The following is a 21,922-nucleotide window of genomic DNA, read 5'->3' on the forward strand; positions in this document are numbered from 1 at the left end:
GCTTATTCTTCTACAACAAAGTTGACAAAATGATAAGAAAATACTTTCTGAAATAGTCTAATAAAATGTAATTAAAAGAAGACCGCAAGCCAAATTACTACGTAAAGAGCTAATTGAGTTTTGGAAGATTGAAGCTTTGATACCGGAAAGCAAACAAGGTAAGTAACTCTCTCTGGAGATTCCGGAGCCGGAGCCAGAGTCATTGATGTGTTGGGATGGGTCCGCACCTGTTTTCTCAAATGACCAAGATAAAGCCGAAGCACCCATTAGTCCCTTCCATAATTTCATAGAGTCAACACTTCTCCAGGAAACTTAGAAAAACTAAGCTTGGCAGTAGCATTTGCTCTTTGTGTTTCATGTACTAAAGAAGACTTCCGACATCTTCTGCTCTCATTAACATTTTAATAGAAGCAATGTTGACATTGACCATTTTTCTTACCTTCCCTGACAAGGGGTGAAAAGCACGGGCTTCACCGTATTCTGTGATCTGTTCCTGTTTGTTCTGCACTGGGTTTCTGATGGAGCATTGTAACACGCACATGCCACTCCAGTGTTGAAACAACTGTACTGGCTGCTTGTTTGCTACTGGGCTGAATGCAGAATTGGGTTGCTGATGCAAAAACAAACAAGCAAACAGACTCAGTGAATAGCTTGCAGCCAGGTTGTCGGAGGGGATCTCTTACCGTGTAGACATTCTTCACTCACTGAGGTTATTGTCAATGTCCTCCTAGTTGTTCCACATTTAATGGAGATAGATTCTATGATGACTCAAAGGAGAGCCTTCTCCACAGTGTTGAATACCCTTTGCTCAGTGATATGATGGACATATGTGATTCAGTCAGTTTGGTTCTGTCAGTTAATAACAGTTTATCTAATTATGGGGACCCATCCAGACACTGATTATTAGTAGCAGACTATTGAATTCTGGCCTTTGCTTTATGTTTTTCTTTGGTTTCATTGTAAACAGCCTAGTTGCTGCTGCTGCTGTTATTTATTGAATTTATTTGAGAGCCACCCACTATCATCATGTTCTTTACCTTTAAAGATGCAAGCAGTCTGTAAATAATTAATAGATAAAATATAATCCTGAGATGAAAAGTCACTTTTTCCAGGACAAGCTTATCATGTGTAAGTATCAGTCCATTATGACAGTTGTTGTTGGTTGAAAGAAAAACAGAGGCCTGTGGCTGGAATCTAGATATGTGTGAGCTGAGCGCCCCCTATTGTCAATAATGGCAAAAGTAAGGGAGCCTACACATGTCATTGGAAACGTGTGACGTCATTTCAAACCACTGGATGTGGCCAGTGATTCTACCAAACTTTGTAATTAATCATCTTGCTGGACAAACATCACTCATTCATGCTCTTCTCTTAATGAAACCTGAAGCAGTGGGTCATGAATTGCTATTAAGTTCTAAACTGATTGTGAACTCTGCACATGTGCAGTCTGTATCTAAGCAGTGCCATTTCTTTGCATGTGTTACGTTTGCTTGAATTAAGCCTTCCTTGCCTAATCCAGTGCTGCTTTCCTCCACACCACCACTGCCATACTGGCTCCATGAGGAGAAGGAGGACGACTCAGCCGCCCCTCCTAAAGTTGTACTCATGCCGCAGTCCTCTCAGCAGCTTCCCTTGTTGTCATTGCTGCAACTGCAGCACTGGCCCTGCGGAGTCCACCCTGCCATTGTCAAGATGTGCAGTGCTATTGCACATGTGTAAAGCTTATTTACATGGAAGGAGAGTTCACTTTGAGGGGAAATGCCTGTCAGAGCTTACGGGGCTGAATTCATTATTTTCCAAGGAAATGGCACGTTCATTCAGGGTAAGTTCACCCATCACCAGCAGTAGCTATTGCATAGAAACATGCCTGGGCAGATGTATTCTTGCACAGACATATGTGGCTGTGAAGCTGATGGATCAGTAGGAGGAGATGACTTTTGATCGAGCAGCAGCAGCTGGGTCTCAACTACACAGCTAGTGCATTAATTTCAAGAACTGGACTCTTACCCTGTGCTCCTAGACATTTCTACTCAAGGGAATATCCTACTGAATTCAGTGGCACTTACTGCTATCTACATTGGTGCAGACTGCAGCTGGAGAAAACAGTCTGATGGCCCCTGAGAGAGCATCCTGGGGCCATAGGAATGCTCAGAAAAATCCTTCCAAGGTCAGACCATGCTCTAACCTTGGAAAGGAGAGTGGATCTGCCCTCTTCCTTCTCAACAGTGAGGCTCCAATCCTGCATCTACTTAGCTTGGAGTAAGCTCATCAGAATTTAATGGGTCTTATATCTCTATAGGCATGTACAGGAGTGTCCCAAATCCGGACGTTTTAAGATAACTCCTTTTGGAATTGAATGGGAGTGCGGAAACTGGGGAGGAAGGACTAATAGTTTAGTAGTGATGTATTTGAAAAGGCCAATTGTACTTTAAAAAACAGAAAAAGAAAAGAGCAAATGTGTAAGCTTAATTGCCAGTAGCCATGAAGGAACAGGAGAAAGAATCCCTGGAAAAAAAGGTGTCTTATTATTGAGGTGAAGAAGTAAAGTTTAATTAATCTATTTATCTCCATATCACCATGGTCTAAGGTTAATATTGCTCTGGCCTTGCATTACAGCATTAAGCTTATCTGTTTGGCTCTTCAAAAATGAAAGTTATTAGCAGCATCTGCTTTCCTTGAAACTTGCAAGATGAGTACCAGAAATAGTGGCTCCTTTAGTGATTCACATTCTTAACCTGCTGAGACAAGTTGCTCACCAGTGGTTATGTGTACATTTTTGCTTTTATGGAATTGAAAACCCCTGGTTTGCAGTAGAGTTTAGAAATAAGTAGTTGCATGTAGAGCTCTTCCTTGGGTCAAAGAACTTTTACTCGCAACAGTGTCATTGTGATCATGCAAGTAGCAATGGGCACATCCTTATGGCAGCATGTCCTAGTGGTTAGAGCAGCCTTTATGACCCTTTTTGTCTTGGAGGAACCCTTGAAATAATTTTCAGTCTCAGAGAACACCTGCATAAAAATTGTTATAAAGCTAGGCTCTGGATGTAAATAAAAGTTGGAAACTGGACAACATGAACTCAACCCATATTCACTCCTTGAGTGGAATATTGAGAGCCAGCGTGGTATAGTAGTTAAGAGTGTGGGGCTGGGGGTCAAGGAATCTGGGTTCCAGTTCCTGCTCAGCCATGGAGCCAACTGGGTGGCTTTGGGGCAGTCACAGACTCTCAGCCCCACCTGTCCCACAGGGTTGTTATTGGGGGGATAAGACTGAAAGCAGAAAGGGGCAGAGAGGAAGCTAGATTGTTAACAAGAAAAAGAACAGCAAGAAAATCATTAAGCTATCTGTTCCTGGACCCTGGTTATACGTAGGGGTGAGAGAGAACTGGCCTGAGGTTCTGTTTTCTAGCAAATCCATCTATATTCCTCCAGGCTGATGTGCAAATTGACTTACAGTTATTGGGGAAATACATACCATAATGAAGCCCAGACATGGTGAACTTTGAGTTGCCTTTCAGTCTTTCCTCCTGTCTTTAAACAGTTAAACACTCCGAAATCCATTCTGTCCGATTTCTGCCTTAAATTACAGTTTTCAAAAATCTCTATGTAATTTGCATTTAAATGCATGTTTTAAAAATTATCTTCTCCCTAAATATACTTTCTAAGAGTAGATTTGATACTTCTTTGAGATGAGAATGGCATTGGAACAAACCAGATTGGCAATGGCTGCCCTTCAGTCACTTCGCCACTGCTCTCCTTTCTGAGGGCGCAGGGCTGCTGGGAGGCAGGGGGAGTGGGGGGGCAGGTCTCTCCTGAGGCTCCACCGACAAGGGAATTGGCCTGGCAGGCCACATTTGGCCCATGGATCACAGGCTCTCCACCCATACCTCACACGATGTAAAGGACTGGTGCCTGACCTCTATCTTCTCTGGCAAGCTTGGGCACTGTGGGAACCCCTCAGTGCCAAGGCCTGAGAGCTCCCCTAAGGAATGCTCTCTGGGCTAGCTCAGGGACTGCGGCCTCCTAATCTGCCCCTGGGGCTTTTGCACAGCTTTGTTTGGGCTATTATTTGTGGCCCTGACGTGGCCAGAAAATAGGGAAATGCTGTCAGTTTTCTTGCAATTGACTAACCCGATCAAGGAAATTATGTCCCTCATCAAACAGATACATTTTGACATGAAAATCCAAACTCATGAACATTCAGCTCAGTGCTAGTAAAACTTTTCTAGAATTTAGCCTTTCTGGAAGCCAGGAAGCACTTCCTGACAGTCAGGACCCCAAGGGTGTGGAATGGGCTTCCACAGGAGGTCGTTGAGGCCCCACCGGTGCGGGTGTTCAAGGATAGGCTGGATGTGCACATGGTGGGCATATCGGGAGCGGAGCCGGCTGGTGCCGGAGGTCAGACTAGATGGCCCGGGAGGCCCCTTCTGACTTGCTCTGTTTCTATATTTCTATGTAATCAAGAGCACTATTTCCACTTATGGTGGAATATATGACTAGTTGCTCGTTTTGCCACATTGCACAGGATTTACTCTCAATTTTGTATTTCCTAAAGCAGTTTGGAAAGATTTATTGAGCCTGTCTAGAAAGCTACCCAGAGCATACTCAGGGATGTGATAGGAGCCAAGGCATGTTCCTTGACCCCTCTGTTAGTTATGTGTGTGGCCTGAGGCAGTTTTGGATGCTTGCCTTTTAATAGCCCTATCTTTCCCTTCATTAGCTTCTGTGACAGTGCTCTGCACTGAGGCTTGAAGAGGAAAGAGGAGGGGGCATCTTTAGTTTATTGGGAATTGTGTTTTGCAAACATTTTAAAATGCAGTTTCCTCTGCTGTAGCTGGCATTGCCCTCACTGTGTTTCTCTTTGTCTGCCTTTGCGAGGCATTATTTATGAAGGACACTGGTTCAGAGGAACTAGTTCTGCATCAATGTTGCTCTCCAGCTGTCTCAACTTCTGTATAACAAGTGGCAAACCCAGCAGAAGACCTCGGTCAGTTTGCCAGGGCCAGTGTGCCTCGGGTGAGGTTCTTTGAAGTTTGGCAGTGATTGGTTTATGTTATTAAGTATCATCCATGTGGGAATGAGATCAGATGTCTTGCTTGTGCCTGCAGAGTATAGATTTTATTTTTAAAAGATATTTTCAACTGATTCTGCTCTTTCCAGAAGATTTTCTATCACAGAAACAAGTGGATTTTCTCTTTGGATAAACTTGAGAAGTGAACCTACATGCCTTGTAGGATCTGGCTTTATATACTGATGCTGGTGTGCTGTGACTGGCTGCAGAGTTTGTCAGCATTTGATGTCCTAATCCCATGGTCCAGTGGGCTCTCCAGGGAGTTCTGTGAAGGCATTTTACAATGGCATGAAGCAGGGGTCAGGATTGGAGGGCATGCAGAATTCTCTCTCCCTCAATAATACCCTGCTATTTCCCATTGTTGAACCTGGCTGTCAGCAGATCTGTCCTGGTGGTAGAGATACACCCATATGATGTTTCCCCAATATATTCCTAATCCATTGCACTGGCAGTAGAACTCCTGTGGTGGAGAATCTCCAAGATCCACTGGTGCCATAGACCTGCATCCATTCCTAAATGTCTCTAGTCTGCATAATTTGAGCAATAATAGCAGCCTTGTGGTATAATCCAGTGCAGGTCCCGCTGGAAGCAAATCCCACTGGGGAAATGGGGCTTAGTCCTAGGTAACTGGACACAGGATTGCAACATTAATATTCCTGCATGTGGTCATTACATTGATTAAAACATGCTGAGCCTTTCTTTTAAATGTGAGCATGCTCCATTCTCACCCAAATAAAGTTAAGCCTTAGGGCTGGATGCCTATTGGAAGTTCCTCAGTCTTGGTTTGCAGAACCATGAGCAGTGTCCTGTTGTGCTGTATTCTCACAAGACCCACCACTTACACAACTGGGCTTTGATACGTCTTAAAGTGATTTGAAATGAGCAGAAATGTAAGCGGAGCTTTGCAGATAAAGAAACAGGTGTTTCCACTTCTTTCTGGGGGTGACTTTTAGAATCACCAAAAACACAACAGAACTGATGGAAGAGTTCCATTAGATACTGCTCCATCTCTTTACAAAGTTAACTCCCAATTATTCTGCCATGGAAGGCAAATATGAATTTGCATATGCTGTGGATGATGACATACAGTTGAAAGTGTGAAGTCCCTCCCTAGAAATATAATAATAATTATTATTATTATATGTGAATGATACGAAGGGATAAGAGGTCCTTTTGTGGTGCTTGATCATGATGTCTGTTCATACATGCAAGACAGTGGTTGCTGTTGCAGTCATTTGATGTGGAACATGGTTATATGAATCCAGTTCTAGCGCATTCGCCACTTAATGGGACATGGACAGGTGCCCTTAGTGCTACCACACTAAATGACAGTTCAGAGAGTCATAGGATCATAGGATAGTAGAGCTAGAAGGAGGCAAGAAAGCCATCAGCTCCAACTCCCTGCTCAATGCAGGACTCTAAGTGGAGCCTTCCCTCTCAAAATATTTCCATCTTTTCCTTTCCTTGGAAATTCTGAAGCCTGCTTATCACATTTTACATTCAAATAATTCCGTAAGTGTTACTTTTGAATAATAATAATAATAAGCTAAGGTAATAAGCAGTTTGATACACTGGAATGTCAGGGAAAGAAATCAGTTCCTGGGGGATATCCTTTTCACATCTTCTGAATATAAAAGAAGTCTAAAATTACATTAACTGAGTCAAAACATAGTGTCATTTGGGAGAGAGGCTTGAAAGCACAATAAAGAGAACATTAGCCCAAAAAGTGGATGGAATCAGATTTCCTTAGCAAAGGAAGGCAGGGTAAGTTGTTGTCATCTGCTTCCCATGGGCTTTTCCCCACTTCTGGGAGAAAGGAGAGTTTGCCACTCAGAGGGCATGTGTGTGTAAACAGATTGATATCATATAATTTAATACAAGGCAATAAAACAATCATGAAACACAGTTCTATGGGTAATTGCTCTCTTTTTAAATTTTACCCAGAGCCGTTTCCCCAGGCAGTGCTACTTCTGACCCAACCTCCATGATGAAACTAACAATCACATTTCAGAATTCTTTAAACACGTAATCCACAAGGTCACAAGATTGGCCCACATTACTCAAATGCCCTGTCCAGGAGAAGGGCTGTTCTCTACCTTTTTCCTCTTGGTCTCAGCTCAGCCTTTTTCTTTGCCAGTGATTAATCATTCCCAATCTCACTTTTTTACCTGGACATTTTCAAGAAATGGAGAAAGTGATGTGTTTGTAATTTAAGTCAAAACAAGATGAACCCTGTTTCTTTTTGCTTGGGAGAAATACAGCTTTTAATGCAACTACTTTTCCCATTGTCCAAATGCCTGGGACTGAGGCCCTGCCATATAGAGACCAGTGGATGCAAGTTATCATCCTATGGCAGGGATACAGGGTCTCAGGCTGGAGGCCAAACCCAGATCTCTTCTGGCCCCAGTCCAGCTATATGGTCATGCCCCCTTTCCCTAGCCCCCACCCTTTCCACTAACCAGCACTTGTGGGGGGGGGGAGGGTCCCAACTTATCTATGGGATTTTCCTCCTTCTAAAAACTTGAAGTGTCTCTCCTGAGGCATGTCTCTCCTGAGGCCCTGGGCTAAACTTTCAGCTACCATGAGCTAGTATGCTTTGTATTTTGACCCTTCCCTTCTTGCCACCAACCCTGCTGTTACGGGAATGCAGTTCCCAAGGGTCTTTCCAAAATGGACTTGGACCCTCTGGCTGAAATGGGTTGAACATTCTTTGGGCCAAACCAAAAATGTGGGCACTGTCTCTGCCTGAGTCCTCTTTTTGCCACTACTGTAGGGCTAGCAGGTCTCCGCAGACAAGGTAAAAGAGAGAACAGGATTTAAAAGTGAGATCAGGATTCCCATCTCCATTAGCTTCAACGGGATTTCCACTCCAAAATCAAGCTCACAAATGCTATTGCATTTGCTGCACCTCTCCAGTGTGGATGAACAGCCTTGATGATTACCACTGAGAGAACAAACCTCCATGGTAAAACTGGCTCTACGATTAGGGCCATTTGGCTGCATTGTTCAAGAAGAGCATTTTTGCCTTTTATTCTCCTTGGAAGCATTTGATTGATAAAGGGCTAGCTGGAAGCAGCTTTCGTTATTTTGAGGCAGCCAGGGGTGAACGATGGACATACTGTGTGCACAGTGGGAGGAAGCAGGGGTGAGCAGAAAGGTTGGGAGGAGGTGAAGGGATGCAGCTGCGGTTCAAGGTCTTTCTTTTTCATTAAGGAGTTCTGGCTTATAGCGCTGTGAAAAGGCTGACAGGGAGTGAACAAAGGATGAGTTTAATGACAGTCATCTATCAGCTGTCCACATTTTAAACTTCAAGATGTCTCTATTCCCAAAGCGCCTTGCCATGACAAGGCTAATTGTATAATTATTATGCTATGCCGACACACTCACACTAGCAAGGACCAGGGCGAAAGGCTGTGATAATTATTACTCCAAGCAAGTATATTAACATAAAATGTAGCTTACTAATGGGACTGCTCTGGTAGAAAGTTCTGTCTGTAGCAGAGAAAAAATTAAACCAAGGTCTTATCAAGTGATCATTCACTCACTCATTCATTCATTTTTTATTTACTGCCAATGTACAAGACAAATGATGATACTTCATTTAAAAAAGACAATGTGAAATGCTTCTATAAACATATTCAAACTTTAAAACATGTGATGCTCAAATGAACTACTGAATGTTTCCTCACAAGTCATGTGATCTCTGGAAGATACTCTAGGCTTGTCTCTGATGAACCTCTAGTGAAACCCAGTTGGAGAGGTCACTGCTAAGCACATGTCCCTACATGAATGACCATTGTACACAAGAGATGCCATGCTTACCTAATATCAGAAATTGCAGCAGTCTAAAAGAGATATTTAGGGGCCAGGTGATATATTTCCCTTTTTGGCAGTCTGTCTGTTTCTCTGCTTGAAATTCATCAGGCCACATTTGCCTGCCAACCCAAGAGCTGTTTCAGTTCTCTCTCACCTGGGACTACTAGAGTGACACCTTCCTCTAACTTCTGCCAGATCAGAGACATTCTGCTCATTGCAGGGAGAAACAAACTGGTACCCTTCTCGCCCTGTGCTCCATAGTCCCTTCACTATGCTTTAGAGCAGTCCAGTTGCTGGTTTGGTGAGCTCCCCATCTTTTTATGCTGCCATGGGTTTTGGAGGCTGGTCACTCGTCCTCCTTTCTCTGCTTCTGATGAGGCAACTGCAGGAAGCCAAAAGAGTCTGTCCTCCAGCCCAGCTCACCTCCACCCCTGCCCCATCTTTATTCTGGCCAGGCCAGCTGTGGTGAGGAATTATGTTCACTTGCCCTTGCCAACTTATCAAAAAATGATTTTGATCCCATTTTTCATAAGGTATACTCTCAGCAGTATAGAATTTTAAAGCACAATAAAAGCTATAAAATGAGTACCAAATTAAAAGCAGTGGGAGGCACACACAAAGAGTAAAATAGCCATACAATATGAGGTATTGGAGTCAAGTTCATTTTTCCAAAGCCTATTGGACTAAAGAAGTTTTTACCCATTTGTGGAATACCAACATGGAGGAGATGGTACAGCCCTCCCCTATAAGGGAGTCATTGACCCTGGGGCAGCAACAGACAAGCCCCTGCCCCTGCTGGCAGCCCACCTCCCTGTAAGATGGGTCAGGTTTCATCACAAGATCTTAGCTGCCTGGAGGGTCATGTAAGGTGAGATCTTGTCTGAAATAATCAGGTCCCAAGCCTTTTGGGGCTTCAAATATAAGGAACAATACCTATAACTCAGCTACAGAATTACGTGGCATCTGGTACAGATGCTCCATATGGGACAGGTTGGTTCATTTATGGTTGCACCGGTTCAAATGAGACTGGATTTTAAGCTGTACTGAGCAATTGACTCCCGTGCACACTTGCCAAAACAACGAGTAATTCAATACTTATGTTCATTTTAAGTTAAACCATCTGCCTCATATTGAACAAGATTTGTGCAGGTCAGTATTTAGCAATGCCAGTGGAATATACTGAAATAAATTTAGACACACATGCATTTGTTCATTCTTTAATCTGCCACATAAATAATATTTTATGTTCTTCTGAAACATTTTGATTAGCTCAAAATAAGAAACAGCAAAATAGTACTGAAAGAGGAAAGCAGTGCTTTTCTTGAGAGGAATATCTTGAGAGGAATAATGTACAATCTTTTTTGTCCATCAGATGAATTGTTCCAATTATTTTATGCATTTCCCTACTCAGGTGGTGGGCGGCACGGAGATAACAAAAGCATTGTAATGGTTTCTGTGCCAGTTTCAAATGATATTTCAAAAGAGTCACCTAAAGAAACTTAAGTTATCTGGTTCTCAAGCAGCACCAGGTAGTGCAGGAACCCTCACTTGATGGAAATGAATGCAAAGTTGTAGCTAGCCAGTGGACTGAACACTGTAATTTCCAATAGAAGCCAAGTGTCTAGTTCCCCTGAGTCCTTTTGAAAACTACAGCACTCATCAGACGATGTTCCTCTAATTACTACAGTATTATTAATTATGGCTAACACATTGCAAAAAAGGGCAGCCATTATGCCCTTGGAGCACTGCCAGTGAAGCATATCATTCCATTAATTAAAGGTTGTATGTGGGATATTTTTCTGCTCAGTCTTCCCCATTTTCAATTTTCTCCCCTCTTGTGTGATCTCTGACTCATTTCTCTCAACTTCTCTGATTTTTACCTTTCTTTCTGTTACCTGCTAGCTGGCATTATGCTATCTTTATGGTATCTTCACTTTATTTCTGTCTGGTGATGCCTTGTATTTCCTTTCCCAGATAAATGTTATTTCCTTTGTCCTTAAGCATCACTCTGGTCTGTTAGCAATCAACCTTGATCCCATTCTCACAGCTATCTTTGTCCTCACTTTCTTTAAATCTCACTTGCATCCATCATAGATGGGAGCAACCAATGTGGCCATTTGGGCATCCAAATTAAAATAGTACATGCAAATTTTGAATGAGTCATTCCACTCCTGACGTAAGTGATCAAAATAAATTTAGGAAGATCTACTAGATTATACTGCACAGTTTAAAGCAGGTCTGAATCTGAGGGCCCTTTCATCTCTCAGAGTATCTTTCAGAGATACAAACCTCACTAATGCCAATATGTAATAAACATAATTTTATTGCATGCTCCACTGTGTTACGTAGTGTTCTGAAACCTTGATCTGAAAATTCAGTTGTCTGTGACTAAATGTATGACCCATTCATAATTTGAATAGAAAGTTGCAATGTATATATCAAGCTATGCACATTGTCCTATGTCTGAAAAAACATCATAGAAGATGGACTACGTTATTATCTTAACATGTGTTTGATCACTGGAGAATTTTAAAATCTTAAAAACTTTCTCATCATAACAACACAACCAGAGAACTGGGGTCAGAGATAGGATTCAGTAATAAAATAAGTTTTGTAACTCATGAAATGGTGGAGGTAATCCTTAACTGAGATTAAGGATTAGAGAAGCCTGGCAGATGCTTCTTGGAACCGTAAGAAACTGCCAGGAGGATCAATAGCCAATCAAATTGGTGCGATTCCACCCCCACCTCCTCTCACAGAAACCTGCAGCCAGGTTGATCAGTTGGGCATTGAACATCAATGAGATCACTCAAAAAGTTTTACTTAAAATGAAATATACCAACCTCATTTTGGGGGGGAATGGGGGAAGAAACAATTTACAGTAGCTTTCAGCTATTCCCTTTCAAGATCAGCATAACAATGAATTGGGCTAGCTACTTGTTCACTTCACTACTGAATAATGTAGATACGAGATTCCCAGGTCCAATTGATAAAGCAAAACACAAAGTGACATGTAACTGTAGCTGCACTGTATAGTGCAGAGCCTACAATGACCAGGCAGTTCGACCGGATGACTTTGGAGGTTTTTGTCAATTCTATGATTTTACGGTTCCAAGAGCAAGCTTTGCTGGCAGTTGTTACCATTACTCTTGGCCTGACAAATCATTCCCCAATTCCTGGTATATTTTTCCCCCCGCATTACAGGAGATATCAAATTTTTTTTCACAGGGCTATAGAACACAGTATCAGAATAAGTCATTTCTCACATTCTCTAATCAACCCTGGTTTGTGTGTAATATCAACACAAACTTTTATGCCTTAATACCATGCCTTTAATCAAAACACAACACAAAATTTGTGTGGGTCCAAGCTGGAGTTAAGGACTCCAAAATAATGTTCCATAAAACAACAAGAATATCACCAAATATGCTAAGGCATTTGGAAAAAGGAGCCCATTAAGATTTCTCAGCTGCCCCCAACAGACTGTCTTGGAACAGTAGTATTGAAAACCTCTCCTAAATCAGATTCAAGTTATTAGAGCAGCTTCTGCAAAGGAGTTCCATTATAAACCCATATTTTTTGTTTATAATATAGCCATAAAATTTTTCTCTGGACTGTGACATGGCATAAAAAGTCTTAGTCTGAGGCAATTTCATTTTTGTATTATTCAAGAAATCTATATATTAGGTTATTTTTGAATTGCTGGAGTATCAAAATAATAGTCTGGGTGCTTTTTTGTATTGCTATATTTAAAAAAAAAATCCTTTTCCTTTACAAGAAAATGTTCAAAACCATACATTTATAATGCAGTTAATCTCATCCCAATAACCATGGATGTGGAATGCTGAAATGTACCAGTAGATTCTGTACATCTCAAGTGATTAATTCCTTTCTAAGGGGTTTATTATGAAATATGGCATTTTGAATTAATATTCATATACAATCATTTATGCTATTAATCATATTTTGTTCTTGGACAAAAGAGAGTGCATACCTCTTCATTTGCTAACTCAAAGAATCTTCTGCATGGGTGCATGACGTCAACATAATATATTTTGAACTCATACATCATCACACTGAACATTAGAAATGTATTTGTCACTGCAGCACTAAATTCTGCTATGCTAAACAATTCTGTAAACTTAAACACTTATTTAAATTGGCTTAATTTGCACACTGCATTCAGAATGCAGTTGACCCCTTCCTCTTCAGAAGCAATGTGCTCATGTTCTGCTCATTAGAAATTTGCATTAAAAAGACTGTGATCAGTAAGGGTGGAGACTGGTGCAGTATCATTCTCAGCCATGGAGGGTGATCTGCCAATCTCACTACTGTTCTCACCCACAAGCTTCCATCAAGTTTCCTTCTTTTTCTCCATAACCATGAAGGCCAGATCTATTTTTAATGTACCTGTATTTTATTTCATGTTATGTATGTATCTGCATTCCTGTTTTCAGGTTCTGCCAAGCTGCAGGGTTCCATTCTTGCACTCCATGGCAATATCACAGCCATACCAGCTCTGAAGCTCTCAAAATGCTTTGTCTGCATTATTGAGAAAGCTGTGCCTCTTAGATCTCATGGTGCTGTCTGCTGCTTTGTTATCTTCAGCCACATTTTTATACTAGCATAGCTGTTGCTTCAATCTGAGCTGAGTTCTTCCCCCAAGCCCAGCCCCAGGTATAGATGCTGAAGCATCTAGACTAGATATTTACACATTTTAGTCAATTGCAGGTCCATCACAGAGTAATAGTCATCAGGCCTTGAAGAACATTACACCCAGAGAGCCTTTTCATAAGAATATTCCTTTGAAGTCTCACATTCTTAGACACACACACGCATGCACGCACGCACGCATGTGCGCGCGCACACACACACATACACATGATGTGGCACAATGCACCAAGGTTACCTGTTTACTAAGACTGTACGAGAAGGATGGACAGAAGACATGGCAGCACCAAATGGCTCCTGGCACCATCTCAGATGTCATGCCAACATTTAAACCCTCAGGGTCATTTTGCAGTCAGGTATCATTAGTCAATACTCTCCCTCACTCCCTCGCTGCCATCTGTTTCTGTCTAGCCTATTTGTGTAAATTAACTCTCAGCGTGCAGCTATTCTCGCTCTTGTCATGATCCTTCTCTCAGTGTCCTACAGCTTTCCTCCTAGACCTAGATGCTGCAGTGACCTATACTGGAGATTTTGGCCTGATTTACCCAGTAAGTCAGTTTTTATTCATTGCATCCCTGCGTGTATACCCCTACCACTCTATGCCACCATTTCTGCTTCCTGCACTGCACCAGTGCTTGGGTCACTACCTTACCCACTTCATCCTGCTAGCTTTTTTGCCAGAGTCATGACAGATAGAATATTAGAGTTGGAAGGGGACAAGAAAGCCATTGGGTCCAGCCTCCTGCCCAGTGCAGGACTCTAAATTAGACCCTCCCCCGTAGAAGAGTGTCCAGCTGCATCCTGAATGCCTCCAGTGTGGGAAAACCCATGAAACACAGAACATAGAAATGGAGCAAGTCTGAAGGTGCCTCCCTTGCCATCTAGTCTGAGCCCTGACTCCAGCCAGCTTGCTCATGAAATACCTCCTTAGCTACTTGGTTCCTTCAGCAGGAAAGCAGGGCAGTCCTGCTCTCCTGCCCATCCCCCAAAAGCACACTTCAAGGACAGAGGGGCAGGTGGGCTGAAGTCAAGACATTAGTGGCATTCTATACTCCTCTGGGCATTCCTTTGAATCCCTGACCCCTATCTCTCTCTCTTTTTTTTCCTGAAACTGGTTTTCCATCATCTGTCATGCTCTACCATGACACTATGACAACATAAGAAAGAGAGTTCATATTTAGAACTGGCTATTGAAGCTAGAATAGATGTCAGTCCTACCTTAAGCTAGGTTTTTTTTTCCACATTTCTAGATTCAACTGTACTGCTGTACCTAGTAGAAAGGCCCAGACATGCATCCTAAGCGTGTTTACTCAGAAGGAAATCCTGCTGGGCTTTATTTCTTAGCAAAGGTATTTAGGACAGACAGATTTGTCCATTCTTCCACATTCTTCTACATTCATTTTTTTTTTCTAATTCTCAAGCTCTTTCCATAATCTTTTACAGCAAATGAAACAACAGAAAATTCTCATTCATTTGCACCAGCCAAATTCAGTAAGAAGCATTTCCCAGCATGGGCAGGGCCAGGGTGTATACTTTCCTGCCATAGACATGGGTATATCTGTCTATTTCAGGCTCTCTCAGGTTGTCAGTTTTCCAATCTTGCACATGGTAGGCATGTCATGAGCAGAGCTGGCTAGAGCCGGGGTCTGACTAGATGACCTGAGATACCCCTTCTGACTTGCTCTGTTTCTATTTTCAATCTTCAATGTGGATTGTTCTGAACTATTATTTTTAAGTTTATATGAACATTTCTCCCAGTACATGCATTTTGCAAGCAGGATGGGTGCAGGAGCCCTGCCTGCCCAGGCTCCTCAGCAACCAGTGCCTGCAGGCAGTCCACCTCTGGTAACAGAGATCGCACGTAGCCCGCAGCATGATGTTGATTGCCACCTCCTTCCTGAACCTGCTCAATCTCCCTTTAAACCTATCCAGATTGGTGGCCATCACTATAGAAATGCCACCACTAGAGAATTTAGAGAACTTGAAATACTGTATTGGTTTGAAAGTATAAGCTTATGAAAATTCAGATTGAAAGGCAAGCCGTACTGATTTTTTCCCTTCCATTCTACTAACAATAAACAGCAAGGTGTGCTATTCAAAACATTAAGGTGATTCTGTTGTTACTTTAAGTTGGTAGCCATGTCCTGAAGTAGCAGATTTGTTAACTTCTGTGTGCAGTAGCTATCCAAGGTCCTTTCCAAATAACTCACCTTCTTATCCATCCATATCTTTCTAAATGGCATACTTTCAAGACATTCCTTATTCTAGCCTTCATGTTCACCACATGTATCTCATGTTTCTTAATTAGCATTTTAGTATTTGGGTTCTTTATGCTTTGCTCGAAAAATGAGAAGTGGAAATAATGCAAGATGATCCTGGATGCATCTTCTTCTTCTCTTCTTCTTAAGAAGCAGGAGGCTACTGTTATTTGTGCTGACATGCTGTATTTGGTTTAGTATTTTAAATGGAAGAACACCCCATTTGGGAAGTCTTCTGTACCTACTGTCCATTGACAGAGTAATCCACTTGTGTCAGCAATATTGACACAAGGAACCAAAGTCAATGGGGAGCCCATATACAGGTGCAGAAAGCTGTTGTTCTGGAAACAGAGACGACACTCCACTTTGCAGTTAAAATAATCAGTTGCAGGGCTGACAGTAACTCAGCACTGTAGCAAAGACAGTTTCTATGTGTTTGTTGAAAATTGTAGTTTTGATTGCTCTAGGACAACAGCAGTGCCTTTCCACAAGAGGCAACGTTATTATGCTAAAGTAATCCAACACCACAGCACTGGTACCATCCCTGGAACCCACCTGCACAATACCATGGCCTCTTGTGGGAACACAGTGTAGCTGTGTGGTCCTGCTCCAGGAAAGGAATAGGGTCAAGCTATTCAGCATCTTGAAAACTTCCTCAGAGTTCTAAAGCCACCACTTTTTCAGTGGTGGCTTCCCAATTATGGAGCCATCTCCCCACTGAGGCCTGCCTGACACCCTCTGCTCCCAGGCATTTTATAGTCTTGATCAGACATAGAGTTTTTATTGAAAATGTTTTAGTTGTTTAAACTGCTTTAAATATTGTTTACTGAAACATTATTCTTTTTAATGTTTATATTTTTATTCTATCTGTTTTATTATTAGAAACTGTTGTGAGCAACCCACAGAGCTCTGGATATTGAGTGGCATAGAAATAGCAATAACAATAGCAATATTAATTCACCTGAAAGCAATGCTGGTGGCTGTTGCTGTTGTCTTGGGGTGTGCAACTCTCATGCGTTTTGCTTTGGTTACAGGAATCTCCTTTGGTCTGAATACAGTTAATATGCAGTAATAGGGTGGACTGTTAACCTTCCAAATATGAAGCCACCCAGAATGCCTGGAAAGGTCCATTTTATATTTCTGGTATATATACCTACTGTAATAAGATTATATATAGCAGTTAGAGCAAAACCAAGCTTTCCTTTGGAGCAGATCTTGAAGGTGCTCAGCAGGCTGCAAGGGGAGGGACAGTATCACCCCTTCTCATTCAGCAGCTGGAAGCCATCCCATCTGTAGGAGAGGATAATTGGGTGCACCCTTTATACCTGGAAAACAGTATATTTTGGATGCTGCTATGAAAGTGTGCAATTTGTCTCAGCCTTATTAATTGTGCCCCCAGAGCAGCTGCTTTTAAATGTGTTCACTGGCAAATAAAATGTCACAGGCATGAAAGGCTATGCATTCATGTCACGGCTATTAGCCAGAGAACAATACTTTTTTTTATTACGTTTGGTTGTACTTGTCTATCGGTATGTACCTATGTGAACCCCTCCTGAGCCATCATTTCTCATCCTGCTGTATGCTTTGTTTTGTAGTAGAAGTGTTTTTCTTTCCATTTGATATAGATATGGGGGTGTTGCATTTTCAAAAATATAATACAGTATCTGGAGAAACTGGGCACAATTCTGCTGGAGCTTATGGAACTTTAGAGAACCTTTTAAGCTAACTGATCATTCATACTCAGTCCATCACTTAGTCCATCACTTAAGATGATTTCCTTTGTTGCCATTTTGAACACACAGGAAATAGCCATTTCTAGCCCCAGTGGTTTCCCTACATCATCAAAACCCTTTAGAACAAGCAATATATTTTCTTTTTTGTAAGTGCCTTGCTTAAATGTCAGCCATTTAAACTGAAGGCAGCAATCCACACAGGTGTCTGCATCTGACATGTCCTCAATGCACCTGCTTTAACTAGAAGACTGTACTTAAAGTCAAGTGTATCTTTTTGCACATCAGACCATATGAAGAACTTATGCAGTCCAGGATCCTGCTCACACAGGGGCCGATCAGATACATTCCAGAAGCATGCAAGCAGGGCTTGAGTACAGCAACGCGATGGCATACAGGGACCCACCCCATTCATTCTGGAAGCAATATGGAGCCATCATAACTATTGGCCATTGATAGCCTTCTCCTCTGTGGATTTGTGCAATACTTTTTTAAAACCACCCAAATGGTCAGCCCACTGTTTAACTATGCATAGATGCATAAAAGTGTTTCCTTTTATTTGTCCTTAAGCTCACAACATTCAACGTTGTTGGATGAGCTCACGTTCTAGTATTACGAGAGATGGAGAAAAAAAGATTTCCTACCCGCTTACTTGTGCCTAGAGTAATTTATATATAACTGTATATATCTTAATCATGTTGCGCCTCCCCCCCGCCACATTACTTCCCTTTGGCCTGAACAAAAATGCTTCAAACATTGTAACCTTGCCTTATAGAGGAATTGCTCCATGTTCTCGATAATTTTGTTGCCCCTTTTGACAAGTTTTCTTGCTTTCAGTAGCCTTTTTAAGGCACATTGAACAGAACTGTGCAGTATTCCAAGTGTAGTTACTCCATACATTTGTATATTGGCATTATAATATTGGCAGCTTTATTTTTGAGTCCTTTCTAAATGGCCCCTGATAGGAAATTTGCTTTTTTTCATAACAGCCGTGGACTAGGTTGACATCTTCAGACTCCATCCTCATATTTTTGAAAGGAGGGGAGGGGTCCTCCCAATGAACATACTGCACACTTGCTCATATTGAACTGCCTTTACCATTTACTGGCCATTCCCCAGGTTAGGACAGATGCTCTTGAATCTTTTTGTAATTTTTTTTCGTTCCAGTTACCCTAAATCAGCCTTCCCCAACCTTGTGCCTTCCAGACACATTTGGACTGGAACACCCAGAATTACCAGTCAATGAACCTGCTGGATGGGAATTCTGGGAGATGCAGTCCAAATGCCTTTGAAGGACACTGGGTTAAGGAAGACCTCCCTAAATAATAAATAGCTGCTCATCCTTAGCTCCAAATCCAAGTTAAAAAGCACCTGTCCCAATACAGATTCTTAGGGGAATCCTACCATTTTCCTGCCTCTGTAATGAGAATTAACCATTTATTCCTTTTTTCTTCTTTGTCTTTTTTAGCCAGTTGCTCCTCTGTAGAGAGGTCTGCCTTGTGCCAACATTACATGCTTTTCGGCACCAGGTCAAGACCTTTTTATTCTTCCATACTTTAAATCTTTAATTTTAACTATGTTTTTATGCTCAGCTTGTGGATCATTTGTATTATTTGGGTATATATACATTTATTGGTTTTGAATTGTAAGCCATCCAGGGACCCACTGGGTATTGGACAGGGTAAAAATACCCTAAATAAATAAATAGGATTTCCCCTTGTAACACATGACTGCTAAATGTGCTCCGGAGCTTTTGGTGAGGGTCTTGTGAAAGTTCAAACAAACAGTGTCTGCTGAATCAACCCAATGCACATGCTAGTTGTAATGGTCAAAGAATATTAGCTTTGAAGTACCTGTGCTGGCAACATCCTTGCCCAAGTATCTCGGACATGTGTGTTTTCCCCAGTTTCCAGGAAGCATCCCCAGAGATGGAGTGAGTAGGCAGTTGACAATCATTTTGCAGGGTTCCCAGAGTCTGACCTGGATGACTGAAAGAACTCACAAACCAGTGTGAGCAGACCTGAACTGCAGATCAAGGATGAGGAACCTGTGGCTGCCTCAATGTTGAGGGACTACAACTGCCTTCTTCCTTGTCTGCCTGGGCTGATGGGAGTTGGTTGGAATTTGAGTTGAAGTTCATGCGAGATGGAGTCCAAGACTATCCATGTGGCCACAGGTTCACCTTCTTCCAGATCAGAGCAACCACAGCATGTGCTTCCTTGAAGTACTGGACTGTTTTTCACGGCAAGTCAGATCAGAGTCAGAATGGCCTAGCCAAAGAACCTATATACATACGCCAGAGGAACCTCAATAGAGATAATTCACAGGGGAGCTTACTCCTTGCCAGATTTAGGAATGGGTAAAATAATTTATGTTGGCAATAGCAGCTTCTCAGATTTATGTCGTGACAATTAACCAATAAATACCCCTGCAGATTCAGTTTCAGCAGATGCTGGCAAAATGATGTAAAAGTGCATCTGCTGGAGTAGAGCACTGTTTTAAAAGGCAGGTAAGGATGGTTTTACAAGTCCTGTCATTTCTCATTAGGCTCTGTATGAGTCTAGCTTTGCTCATCCAGGTTATAACGTTAGAGGAATTTAGATTGAAATTATATCCTTTTAAGGGCCCACAGGGGATAATATATCCTTTATATACACTTTCAATCTATAGTGAAGTGTCCTGAGTCCATGCACATATTACCCGTATAGGCACATGTAGCAGAAGGATGTTAGTTAGGTGGCTGCGTCCTGGATGTCCCTGTGCAGTGAGTTGCAGCAGCTTCGGGAGGCAGGGAGGGATCATCAGGATGCAGGGCCAAAGATCAGTGGCTGGGGGCTGAATCAGGGTGTAAATGATGCCAAGAGCAGGTGTACAATGCCTGGGAGGAAGCCTCACTGAACAGATGTAGACTTGCTTCTAAGTATATATGGATAGGATTTCACTGATACATACTAAAACATTTGCACTTGTGGGCGATTGTTTCCCTAACTTTAATTGTACATGGGATGGATTGGATCACAGAGGAGGGGAAGGGAAGAGTAACCTGCCCCCACACACATGGAAGTTCTTATATGTATTGCAGTCTGGACACACCAAGTTCTAATTTTGGAGAGGGGAGGGGAGAGGGAGAGATTAATATAATGCATAGTTTCACGTGTACTGAGATGGCCTAAGGTTGGAGTGAGCAACAGTGAGACATCAGGGATCATCTTTGCCCCCAGATCCTTCCATGTGGGTGTATACACACGCACAGAGAGACACACGGACACACATGGACACATCACACATGTGAAATGAAATAAGTTTTATAGCTGCTGTGGACTGCCAAAGGGATAAAATTAACTTGTTTGCAAGCCGATTAACTTACAGACAAACTCATGTTGAACATTTTGGTGTAAATTACCACATGCTGCCTCCTGCAGGCTGTGTGTGGACCACTCCGATCTAAGGATAACTGGTGGAAAACTGGTCTTGGTGTGTAACTGAGAGGAGGCCCTGGGCAGAGGTGGTTGCAAGCTAGAACTGTCGCTCTATCAGCACTGCTTGTGTCATTGCCTCTGTAAGGAGAGCTGTCCTAAAGTAAATCCTACCAAGTGCTGCTGGAACCAATGAACAAAGCTGGGTTTGTCTGACTCTTCTAAAGCATCCTGTGGTGCCAGTCTTGGAGACTTCTCTCACAGGACCTTTTACTGTGTCTACACATTAAATGTATTTTGTGAATGAAACTAAGTACACTCATTAGATTGACAGCCAGTCCCTGTGTGCTTAGTTGTAAATGTGAATTTCCTGCCATGGAATAGCCCTAATTGCTGCTTCAGGTGAGCCTGACTGGGTTTCAAAAGTTAATGCATTCATAAAGATCTGACATCATGTCTTTACAGGCCAGTTAAGTAGTAATATTTTATAGGCACTGGGTTACTCTTGGAGCATATAGAGATGTTTGAGAATGGGCTAGGATCCTTTAAGCTTCTGCTTGAATTCTGCACAGTTGTAATTTATGTGATTGTGAATGCTTCTTCATTCAAAAGATTGTGGAGATATGAAGTGTTTACACATTGTTCCCTAAAGTGCTTTAGGGCAGAAAAGATTCTTTAAAGTCTAACAACAACACCCTCCATACCCTGTCATATCTATTATCCACCAGTATCACTTTTATAGCTATGAAGTAGCAAATCAATTTATTGTACAATGAATAGATATGTGATCTATTTCTCTTTGTTCTTATGCACAATTCCATGTTTTCTTTAAAATTTATCACCTGTGTTTATGTCTATGTACACCTCTCACCTCACAACATCCTGTTCAGTGGTTATTATAAATGCCTCATAAAGACAGTGCAGGCGTTGTTATAAATGAATATTTAAGGCAGGGGTCTCAAAC

General features: G+C 42.0%; 1 protein-coding gene across 8 annotated transcripts in view; it reads left to right on the forward strand.

Moving 5' to 3' along the window:
• Nucleotides 1-21,922, forward strand: part of ERBB4 (erb-b2 receptor tyrosine kinase 4) — a 935,345-nt gene that overhangs the window by 769,592 nt on the left and 143,831 nt on the right. The gene's annotated exons all lie outside the window — the stretch shown is intronic.

The sequence above is a fragment of the Varanus komodoensis genome, unplaced genomic scaffold, assembly GCF_004798865.1.
Source record: "Varanus komodoensis strain SLA01 unplaced genomic scaffold, ASM479886v1 scaffold23, whole genome shotgun sequence".
NCBI classification, from domain to species: Eukaryota; Metazoa; Chordata; class Lepidosauria; order Squamata; family Varanidae; genus Varanus; species Varanus komodoensis.